At 39.0% G+C, this 12,454-nt stretch overlaps 1 protein-coding gene across 3 annotated transcripts in view; it reads right to left on the bottom strand.

Moving 5' to 3' along the window:
• tmem198ab (transmembrane protein 198ab) overlaps positions 1 to 12,454 on the bottom strand; it is a 38,133-nt gene that overhangs the window by 11,363 nt on the left and 14,316 nt on the right. The window contains exon 1 of one of the 3 annotated variants that reach the window (XM_030756102.1): positions 5,417 to 5,550. The exons of the other annotated variants lie outside the window; for them this stretch is intronic. The gene's annotated coding sequence lies outside the window, so the exon portion shown is untranslated. Of the gene's footprint in view, positions 1 to 5,416; positions 5,551 to 12,454 lie in introns of those variants that run through there. 3 annotated transcript variants of the gene reach the window in all.

Genomic DNA, 12,454 nt, shown 5'->3' with positions numbered 1-12,454 from the left:
CCATCCATCCATTTTCTTCCGCTTATCTGGAGCCAGGTCGCTGGGGCAGCAGCCTAAGCAAAGAAGCCCAGACCTCCCTCTCCCCACCCACCACCTCTTCCAGCTCATCTGGGGGGGACCCCAAGGTGTTCACAGGCCAGCTGAGAGACATCATCTCTCCAGCGTGTCCTGGGTCTACCCCGGGGCCTCCTCTCAGTACGACACGCCCAGATCACCTCACCCAAGAGGCGCCCAGGAGGCATCCCAGTCAGATGCCCGAACTGCCTCAACTGGTTCCTTTCGATGTGGAGGAGCAGCGGCTCTACTTTGAGCCCCTCCCAGATGGCTGCACTCCTCACCCTCTCTCTAAGATGGAGACCAGGCATGCTTCAGAGGAAGCGGCAGTAAAAGTAAAACTGATCGTCTCCAGATTTTAGCTCACTTTGGTCCTTGGTGGACAAAATGACAAAGTTTTAGCTGGGAAAATGGAACCTGTAAAGTTGGAACCATGAAATAATTGCCAGATAATTTAAAGGTTTTTGAAACTATGGAGTTTATTGAACCTCCTATTGAATAAATTAAAAAATTAATTAAAAAAAGATGAAAAACAACCAAATATGACAGACCTGTTGTTATTGTGTTAAAAGAAAAAAATATATATTTTATTGAAAATATTAAAAGGCATTATTTGTCATCTGTCAGTGGAGCACTGACAAAGATGAAGAGGTTTTGTGCAGTTCTGCTCTGACGCGGCTTTCAGCCGTGCTGTAGCAGAAACAGCCTGGATTCACAGTGATGATCGCGTCTCCACATTTGTAAAACATGCGAAACAACTGCAGGCTTCTGTGTTTGTCACTTTTAACATGGCTGTTTGACAGGGTTATTATAGTTAACGAAAACGAACGAAATAACGAAAACTGAAATTGAAAAAACATTGTCGTTAACTAAGATAAATAAAAACTATAATTAAAAGGAAAAAAATGATAACTAATTAAAACTGAATTGTGAGTTTACAAAACTAACTAAAATTATCGATGAACTGACTTTCATTCACTTTTTTTTTTTTGTTTTTTTTTAAGCCTTGTGGATTGATATGAAATCATTTTTTCCGCTCTCCGAGTTTAAGCTGGGAGCGCCATCGGACAACTGTGTGAGTGTGTGCGCATGTGTGCTCGTTCACCGCGCTGGTCTGCAAAGTAATGGCTGCGGTCTGCCGAGAAAGCGGCAGAGTCCCGTATGGAGGCTCTTTGAGTACAAGAGCACAGATAGAATCGAAAGTCTTGTTGTGGATGATGAAAAATGTGCGGAACATTTCTCAGTCAGGAAAAAACAGCAACATCAAAGTCCAGCTGAGAAGCGCACAGGCTACAGAAACCGCTCTGAACCTACCAGGTAACCTGGCCTGCGCCTCTGGAGAAACGGGACTACTTGTCGGGTCCACGCAGCCCAGAACGTTGTGACTAAACTGTTGCGTCCTTGTGCATTTCCGGCTACTTTATCAGTGAGAGAATAACAATCAGGAATAATAATCAAAGCATCAATATAAGGACTCACAACTGTCAGCAAATTCCTGGTAGGAGACTGCTGAAACTATCAGGATGGACGTGAAGGAATGAAGAAAGTGAAAAAAAACAGGGACAAATATGTTTGCAGCCAAAAAACTGAGCACAAAGAGCGAGGACCAAAAAAGAAGTCCCAGCCTGCACTGCATATAAAACACCTGCACACGATCACAAGGTAATTAACACACACAATCCAGCTACACAAGCATAAATGTGGACATGAGGTTGGCAACTTCTGTAGGCTGTGTACAAAGACCCTGCAGGTTTAATTAGCAGCATCTAACCAAGCTAGCTCCAAAACAGAAGCAGCTTCAGGTGATGAGAACATCAGGATGCAGCTGGATTTGAGCTTTGACTCCTTCAAAGAGTTTGTTTTTGTCAAACACCACATGTAGGTGTTATTAATCTGCTGCACTGATGCTGAAGTTTATTGTGAAGTTTATTGTAGAATTTATTGAGTTTGGGAGTTCATGTTTTTCTTTGTTTCTCCCTGCTGATGTTCATGTGTGTCTTTAATATTACACACATTTAGCATGTAGTTCTGCTGTCTGTGAACAGCTGGTTGTTGAATATATTTCTTTAAACGGTATCTTTTGTCAAGTTTTCATTACACAATAGTCACTTTTACGCCTTGAATCTTGCACCTGATTAGGTATGAAAATACTAAAACTAATACTGAAACTAACTGAAACTAACTAAAACTAAGCATGAAACCAAAGATAAAAGCTAATAAAAATGAAAAAAACCACTCTGAAAACTAATTAAAACTAACTGAATTCGTTTTTTTATTTTTTTTTTCCTCTAACTAAAACTAAACTATAACGTAAAATCCAAAACTATTATAACCCCGCTGTTTGAACATGTACACATACAGAGCTGTGAAAAAGTATTGATTTCCTGATTTCTTTATTTTTTTTGCATATTTGTCACATGTGTTTCAGATCATCCAACAAATCTCAGTACTAGACAAAGATAACCCGAGTAAACAAAATGCAGTTTTTAAATGATTTCATTTATTAGTAAGTAAAACTGTAACTGCCCCTTAAACCTAATACCTGGTTGTGCCATCGTTGGCAGCAATAACTAGCAGTGAGTCTTTTACATCACTGTGGAGGAAGTTTGTAACACTCTTCTTTGCGGAATTGTTTTAATTCAGCCACATTGGAGGGTTTTGCAGCATGAACGGCCTGTTTAAGGTCAAAGCATCTCAATCTGATTAACCAACCTTAGAGAGTGTAATTAGATTAGTTACAGTATAACAAATAGCACAGTGGCGCAAAAAAGGTTCGAACCTGTCCAAAGACCTGCTCGTCAGGTTAACTGCTGATGTTAATGTGGCTGCTGGTGTGACAGCAAATGGTTACACGTCTCTCAGCGTCAGCCTGTTGTTGTTACTGTTAATGGCTGACAGCTTGTGCCAGCATGAGAGCTGAGTCAAGCATGAAGGACTCTTCCTGCATCAATTACATGAATTTCACTGAGTCACACGGGAATAAATTGGCACTGGATTAATGTCAAATGTCCAAACCCAGTTGTATGCGTCACAGTGCTAATGCATTGACCTGCACAGCACGGTGCAGCTGCGCGTATCCGATCTATGAAGCAACATGTAGTTGACATTACAGGTCACTGCATTAAAATTTTGTTTTACCTGAAACAAAGAAGCTCTGAAGAAGGTTTTTAAACAATAAATCTGACTTACTTATTGTCAAAAGGATATGAATCAGAAGTAAAACCTCAGACTTGTATCCAGTGGTCTAAATTCTGCAGTAAACCATTGTTTCCTAAGAGGAAAATAATTGCCCAACTGGAAAATTGTCAAATTTAGAAAACTCTCACGGCTGCCAGGAGCGACACTGATTCTGGTGCTTGTAAACACTTCTGGAAAGACTGACTCAGTTATCTGCTGCACTAAAAAACACACACATGCGCATTTGCACATAGGCGATGCCTCATAATTCGTGATGTTGTTAAACCTTGTGGTATTGGATGGTCAGTGTGAATGTTTTTATTTTTAAACATAAGCCAAATTCTTATATAATACGCTGCACGCTCCACTGGATGTACTGACGGCTTTCAGTCAGGTCCTAAAGGACACTTGATGTCTGAGTGTTTCTATAATCGTCTCTTTTCCTCCTCATTTCCTGCCATCTCTCCGCTGTCAACTGTCCAACAAAAGGCAACGAGCACAACCCAAGTCTTCATCTTCAAGCAACAAAAGAAGCGAGGAAGGTTTTAAAATGCGTCCGCTTCCTCGGTCCTCGCACTTATTGCTTTTTTTTTTTTTTCCCCTAACGCCTGATGTGAATTCATTGAACAGAACCTCCTCGTCTGCATTTAATGAAACACTTCGGTAACCTTTTGTTGCACAGCGAGCGGGTCGATCCATCACAAAGTCCCCAAACAGAGCGATCAATCCCTGCTTTAAACATACAACCCAAAAAAGAAGAAGATCTAGTTTAACAGGGTTCAAACTGTTTGTGGATCAGTTTTTCTATGATGACATCATCAGCACGAAATTGAAGACTCCTCATGAATAAAGGAACTGTGTCTATTAATACACAGACTAGCTGGGAACTGACTGCAGCATGCACTTAAGTTACAGCTCACCTCCTTTTTTTATTTACAATTTTACAAAAAAAAAAAAAAGGATGCTTCCAGATCGCTACCTGCTCTGCAAGAATAATGTGAGCAAACTGATGTTTTTCAGTGTTTTAGCCACGGTGGAGTGCCTTTGGACCGACTGTTTTACAGCAGGATTATGCAAAAGCCACAAGCCTGGCAATCAAACCTGGTGGAGTTTTAAGTTGATTTCATTTAAATTGAATAAACCCCTTAAATTTTGGTGCAGATACAGATAATCTTCTTTAAAGGTTGTGAATCAATAGTAAGGCTATTAAGGGTAGCCATGATCTGCAAATATTTAAAGAGATTTTTAGAGCTTTGTTTTATTAATAATAGTTTAAGTATAATAATAATAAAAATAATAATAAGCTTGTTTGTAGGTAATGCAGCTGCAAACTGTTTGCAGAGAGGAAGGTGCTGCCTGAGGCCTGTGCTGTGATGCAGGATTTCCTCTGATCCAGGTAACTTCAGCGTTAACCTTTGGTTTTCTTCCTCTCTCCTCGTCTCCCTCTTGCTCTGCTCTCTTTTCCCCCCTCTCTCAGGTACGCCAGATGGGACTGATTACTGATTGCTGTGTCTATTTAAAGCACTCCTCTTCCAGACCGAGCAGCTCCAGCATCCTCCAGCCCCCGGTACCTTGTGGGGACTTGTTTGCTTTAAGCTTTCCTCTTGGGATGGACGCTCTGGTAGTGTCTGTTTTTTTTCTTCACAGATTCATTTGTTAGTTTAGGTTCCCTTATGCTATTAGTTTAGGGAAGGAAGATCTGGGTCCTGTGGCCCATTACATACCTGTCCTAGTCTTTTTTGCCAGGTCCTCCAGACCCTTCAATTATTGTGCTTCCTATTTACAATAAAATGGTTCTTGTTGGCAAATTTAAACTAATATTTATTCTTTACTCTCAAAGCGTTATACACCACTGAAGCTGCAGCTGAAAGAATAAGAACTAAAACTGTCCTTTAAACATTTTAATGAAATACTCGATTGGAAACCATCAGATTCTCGTGTCTTAATGACGGCGCTGTGATATTAGTAAGTCTGTTCACTTCCACAGTCGGCAGCTGTTCCAGCTTTCTTTCCTGACTTCAAATAAGCTAAACTTTATTATAGCAGCTCATTTCCAGTCCTACTGACCAAAGTGCTTAAAGCACAGACTTTTAATATTACTCCACAGTGCTTTACCTCTCACACATGCTCAGTCTGGTAAGTAAATTCAGATAAGGGAAAGATACCCTGGGAATGCTGAACTCACTGCTTAGCACAGGCCTCGGGTGTTGGCTCATACATCGCTGTCAAGGTTTGGTGTGGAGCATAGAGTGAAGACCCAACGTGACACAAACCAAAGTGAGACTGAGGCAATAAACACACAGAAGACAGTCAGGGGGGAAGTGGAAACACCTGCGGAGCCAGACACAGCTGAAGTAATCAAAGACACAGGAAGTACAGCTAAAAGCAAGGTACAAGAGACAAGGACTCACAAAATAAGACAGGAAGACACCTAACACAGAGATGATGACTTAAGCGCAAGGTACAAGAAGACACTACAGAGGCTCGACCAACCAAAGAATCAGACATTAATAACCAAAATACAAGCCAGAATATTCAGAAAAAAGATTAACAACTGAGAATCTTAACAATGAAACATAAGCTAAAGTCCAGAAAACTCAGAACACAACAAAACCCACAGACCATGACAGCAGCACACTGAGATCAGATGCACACGAGAGAAACCCGCACAAAAAGAGCCTGCTGTTCTGTGAGGGGAGGTCCTGCGACAGAGCCGTGCCAAATCTAAATGTCTGCAGATGGAAATAAAAATCCTCTTTTGGCTATAGTGGTCCTGAATGGATTTTTTTTTTTTTTTTAAAGTAGGATATTGGAAATTTCTAATATCCAAGTTAAATCAAATGCAGCATGCGCTTTACAACACCAAAGCCTTTTTAGGCTGTCTCAGACTCAGCTGGCAGACTGTGTGCTCTATGCTGTTGCACTGACTCAACTTAAAACTAACCTAACCTGGATTCACCGACCTCACTGAGACTCAAACTGTTTAGAGACACAGTGTCTAAAAAAAAAAAAGTAGACCATCCCAGGAGGGGACTTCCTGTCTGTTCTTATATAAATGTAATGCCGGGCTGTTTAAAAAAAATAAAAATGAAGAGTCTGTTTTCGGAGGACTGAAAAGGAGGAGACAGGACTTCATGTTGTACTCATGCATCTTAATGAACTTTGTTTCAGACAGAGAAAAGTCTGCAGGGATGAACCTCAAAGAAAAAAGCTTTCAGCTTTTAGCTGATTAATTCATTAGAAACATTTAGTTGTAAGTGAAAGGGAAAAAAACACACACACACACACACACACACACACAGAGAGGACTTTTTTCTTCAAAGTCTGGAGGACTTGGAAGAATCAAATATACTTTAAATCAATTTTTAAGTGATTTTATATCTTTATCACCGCCGTGTTTTCTTTCACAGCTCGGTACACAGAGGGTTGTGTAGGTTTCATAACTCTGACTCATAAAATCTGCTCATGTTGACTGGATTATAAAATATGTCTATTGTTTTTATACCTCTGAATATCTGTGCCTGCTTTATTGTTGCTGGTTCATACCTGGATCTCAGCAGTGTGTGCACATACATGTGTGTGTGCTTGCACTGAGTGACACACTCAACTTCATTAATCTCCTCGGGTGAGGCCTCCAAGCTGCAGGTGGAGGTGCTTTGGGTGTGTGGAGGAGGTGTGGAGGAGGGGTGGAGGAGGTGTGGAGGAGGGGGGGGGGGGGGGGGGTCACAGCACGGCTGTTGTGCAGCTTCAGCCAATAAGAAGATTGAAACCAGATGACCTCACGAGTGTCTGCCCAGCCATATGTTTAGAATGTGCAGCTATAATCTGCATTAATCCAGTATTTTAAACTGGTCTGCTGGTGTGAGGGATCATTGATCACGTGACATCGTGTGAACATTGCTCAAGACTTGTCCGCCATATTGGTGATACACCCACTGGTGGAAAGTTTTGCTAGCCGCTGTGCTAACGTTTCCTTGTCCCGCCTTGAGAATGAATCCGATGTTCAACAGTTGTTCCTCTAGAGCCCCACAGTTTTAAAAACACTGCCCTAGTGACAGGTGGTTGCTGGCGGTGGTGGGGGTGGTGGTGGGGGGGCTCCCACTGACTGTTACGGGGGCTTTAACATTCACTTTCCCTGCAACTGCCTTCAAACTCCACCAACCACTCACAACCAGTCAGGGAATACTCATCTTCCCCTCAATACCAGTGGTTGCCAGATGGTTGCAGATCACTCTCTAGGCCTGCGTGACTGGCACCTTATTAACTTGATCCTAAACTGTCACACATCCAAAATGGCAGACCAGTTAACGTCATGTGGTTGGTGGTCATGTGTCGGCAAAAACCTCAATGAAATTTGAGAAAAGGTTTTTATTTGTAGGTCACCATTGCTGCTTATGTTACAATGCAGACTGTGCAGTGACATTTAACATTTACAGCAAATTATATGTTTTTTGTTCAGTCTTTTCAGTTTCAATGCAACCTGCTCCTCCCTGCAAACAAAGAGCGAGCATTACTTCTGAAGAGCTTCCTGTGATCAGCGGTTAGAAGCCAAACTACATTTTGCATTCACCTTCTTTGTGTAGTCTCTACTTTACTTTTTAAAATAGAAAAATAAGAAATCACAAATATGGTGTAAATATGGTCCATAATTAGCAGCTCAGGAACAGCTCGGGAGCATCTGTCTGACAACACTGAACACTTACAGACAGCTGAGCTGATGGTCACTTCCTCTGTGATCAGAGTCATGACCTTTCAGGGCAGACAGTTTATCACCCAGCAGGAGAGTGTCTGATACTGCCGTCTTTAATGTTTCTTAAAGAGATTTCCATTTGATATCCAAGGATGTTCAGACTTCTTGCAGGTAGAAAACTGCTGGCAGAGTGTTTGGTTTTGGTCGTTGCAGCATTTGAGCTCTTTTAGTGAGTAAATGCATCATTTTCTTGAGAGCGCAGTCAAGGATGTTTTGGAAGTCATCTTTGCCCACAAGCATTTTTCCTCCTTTTTTCCTCTGTGAAGCTGTGAAGACTAAGATCACTTCTCTGGTTTCATTTCGATTGGAAATTAAAACCGAAAGCAGCTTTTTTTTTTCCATGCTTCAGAAACTCCATGCTGTCAGAAGTAACTACAACAGCTTTGGAGTGCAACTGGCACCGAAGCATACGTCAAAATGTGCCTTAAACATTCAGGAAAACAAAGATATCGTGTTTTTAACAGCGTGCTTTAGTAGGAGAGGACTTAAAATGTCCACAATTTGAAACAATCGAGGTCAAACATTTAGCTTCTGTGACTTATTCCTCAACCTTATAGAAAGTGTAATAGAAAGGAGAGGAGAGGGAAATTGGATGATTTTTGTATTTTGTGGTTAGGGTCACAATAAAGAGTCATATTCACAGCAACATTCTTCGTACATCTGATGAGGACCGTTCCTACTGGACTCTGTTTGTTGTAATTGTTCATTGTAATTCACACTGAAGTGAAAAAAGAAGTGTACTCAGTCTGTTTGTATGAAACGTGGCAAACAAAAACTCCAGGATGACTCTGTTGAGATGCTTACAGCATGAAAACTTTCCACTGAGAACATACGGGTTCGTGTAAGTGCTACAACAATTTTCAGACTTGCAGACAAACTGCAAAAAACAAACTGAGCTGCCGCCACGTCACCCACCAGACTCCACCAACACAAAAATGACAACACACAACATGACCGCCTGTGTCACAGTCGTGACTGATGCCCAAACCTCGGTAATAGTGCGAAATATCACAGCAGCTGTTCCTGGATCTGCTGGACCAGTTGGGCCTAAAATATGACAATCCAGCTTCCTGTCAGCAGGATGAGCATGACAACAATGTCGGCGGAGCCGCCACAGACCAAATTCGGTCAAATCCGATAAAAAAGTTCCTGCCTGAACTCCTCAGAAACTTCATAAGCACATGACATTTCCACATGAAACGTTCAGGGTTATGGGTCTGTTTAAAAACTGCAATCAAATGAGTTTTACACTCATTCCAAGTGCCAGAATCTCAAGACAAAACAAGACTTCTATAGCAATCTTTAAGCATCAGCATCATAGTTTCAATAACCGCACCAACTGTGACATGGAGGAACAGAAACAAGCGCTGACACCCTGGATGTTTGAGCTGTTTCCCAATAAATCACTGGAGAAAACTTCAAAAAGTGAATTTTGGGTAAAGTGTATGCGTCATACCACCACGTGGGATCGTTAGCTGCTCAGAATAACATATAGCATATGAAAGGTCTTCTGTTACCTACATTTTAATACCAGGATCATATTCCACCCATGACTCCTTATGGGACAAAATAGCTGTCAATAAAATGGCTGTGCTTGTAAAATAGAGAAACAGCATTGGAGATCATGTTTTATATAATAGTTTGGATCCATCGCATCATGAAGGATATTTAAATAATGCTTGAAATTTGAGGATGCAGAAGGACTACTTATGATGTTATGAAGGCTCAGAAAAACTGTAAAAGACCCACCCCTATGTATTTCAACTCCAAAAACATTAATAGTATGAAGGTAAGTCATTTCCTCAACTTTATATGTTTGTCAGTGAAAGGCTCAGCTGTGGTGAGGGCTCACATTAGACTGGTGAGCTGTTTTACATGTATAGAAACAGACTGAACAAGTGAGTAGTGCTACAAGGATAAAGTGAATAGCTAAAAACAACCAGACATCTTACAACTTAATGTTGTTTTTACTGAATTAATAATAAATATATAATGTTAAAAAACAGTTCAAAACCTTCCAAAAGTAACCAGAAGAAACAACTTTAAAGGACATCTGTGTGTTGAGTTGAAGAGATATCAACTGAAGCTGAACTAGAGCTGGGCTGTACCTTCATGCAATACCAATTTGTACCACAAGATGGGGCAATACATTTTTGTAAGCCTTAATTAACCAGGTAAGTCATTAAGAGCACATTCTTACTTACAACAAAGGACTGAGAAGAGGTAAAAAAAAAAAAAAAAGAAAAAAAAAGTGGTGGTTGCTAAAAAGAAATGCTGTTAAATTTATGGAGCGGACTTCCAAAAAGTACCTTTAAGGAAAAATACAAATATTGCTTAAAGGAACATTTTACAGTCAACGTTTATTATGAAAATATATTCAAAATATCTACAACATTTATCAGCTCCAGTTTATTAATCAACAACTGACTTGGATGAGGGATTTAAAGGTCGTGGATCTTATGAGTTGTTAAATGCTGTCTGAGGCCCAAAAGGCAAACAGTGAAAAGGGGGAGAGGGAAAAAGAAAGACAGGGGAAGGAGAGAAAGTATGAAAGGAAAAAAAACAGCAGTGGCCTTCCCACCATGTTGTGTTACATAACAGCCTTATCATGCATTACTCACTGCACTCCAACTCCTTTCCAGATCACTTTGCATTGGTAACCATTCCCATGATTCAAAGCAAGAAAACACACACATACAAAAAAAAAGAAAGAAAAAAAAACAGCACGTTCCAAAGTATCTCTGAACAGGTGCAACGTGGGAAAAAATGTCTGCTCATATTCGTCTGCAAGACATTTTTAGGGTAAATATGATTTTTATGTTTTGTTTTGGGTTTTTTTAATTCCCATGTAGTTTCTCAATTAATCACTTAGTATATAGAATGCAACAAGTCTGCCCTTCACAAAAAATGTTCTAAGAGTCTTTATTTACATCCATGGAGTCCTAAACCCCAGCACTTGATCAGTGATAATGAGCAATAATAAAACTATGTAGTTCTCATATTTGTGTGAAGTTTTAAAGATCTGCACAATCCAAAATAAATAAATACATGTTGCAGTAAATGTTTAGACTTCTTATCTCTCAGATTATTTTTACATGACAAAAGAACTCAAATGAAATACAGATTAATGAAACTATTAACCAAGACATCTACCTGCCTATTTTCAAATGAAATACAGATTAATGAAACTATTAACCAAGACATCTACCTGCCTATTTTTCTATTCCAAATGTCTGCCTCAATTTAAAATAATAATGATATGCAAATATGATTCCAAACTGATATTTATGTTTATATATGGAGGATCAAAACAGCCAAAATTAAAAATTAAATTAAAAAACTCAAACAAAAAATTCCATGAAATGCATCAAAATGGTGTAGTGAAAATAAATGAATGATTATAAGAAATGTCATAAATGTTTACATTTTTATTTTCCCCTCATGTTGATACCCCTGTTATCCTATTATCTCTATTTCTAATTTTGCATTCATGGAGGATCAATAGTGCAAAAGTCTAAAATATATAAGAAATAAAGGATTCCATTGAAAATAAAGGAAAGAATTAATATGTCATTAAATGCACAAAATATACTTAAAATCCCCCTTTAAATTTATTTGAATGCATACATTCATTCATTCATTCATTCATTTAATGATGTATTATTTAATTTGTTGCATTTGTTAGTTTTTCTTTGAATAATATGCAGGACTGAAACAACAAAAATAAAAATATATAAAATGTTTATATGCCATGATATGCAAAAGAAAAGAAAATGTAGTTTTCCCATTGCAAAATACATTTTAAAAATAATATCATGCCATAAAACATATCTTGAATACACCACTAATAATTAAAAAAAAGACAATTGCAGACATAAATTGCATTACTAAATGTGCCAAAAAATTAGAAACAAAAATTCTTCCATTTTTATTTTTCTCTGATTTGATTGCCTCATTTATTACCTTCCCAATTTTGTGTTCTAGTTAGCTAGTTAGTTAGTTAGTCTGGGCAGCTGGGACAGGCTCCAGCCCCCCCACAACCCTGAAAAGGATAAGCGGAAGAGAATACACTGGATGGATCTATTGCCTTTATGGAGGACCAAAAGTGCCTAAATCAAAACTATACAAAACAATAAATAAATAAAGGACTCCATTAAATACCAGCAAATTTACAAAAAATAAATTTTAAAAAGTAAGTATAGCTTTTAGTTGTCTATTTGTTTATTTATTCATTCATTTTATTTGTTTGTTTTTGAATATTTGGCTACATGGAGGACCAAAATGACTGTGGGTATGAATTAATTTATAAAATTTTCTATTTATATTTTCCCTTGTTTTAAATTCCCTGCTTATTTTCCTATTTCATTTTCCATTTACTTACTTAGTGGTGGACCAAAGCAACCAAAATGTAACACACTCAGCCTTCTGTAATAATCACGTCATCCCACTGCAACACAAATTAAAGCACTGATC

The sequence above is a fragment of the Archocentrus centrarchus genome, chromosome 2 (genome assembly GCF_007364275.1).
Source record: "Archocentrus centrarchus isolate MPI-CPG fArcCen1 chromosome 2, fArcCen1, whole genome shotgun sequence".
Lineage (NCBI taxonomy): Eukaryota > Metazoa > Chordata > Actinopteri > Cichliformes > Cichlidae > Archocentrus > Archocentrus centrarchus.
The sequence above is the reverse complement of the archived record's forward strand: the minus strand, read 5'-3'. Positions and strand labels throughout refer to the sequence as shown.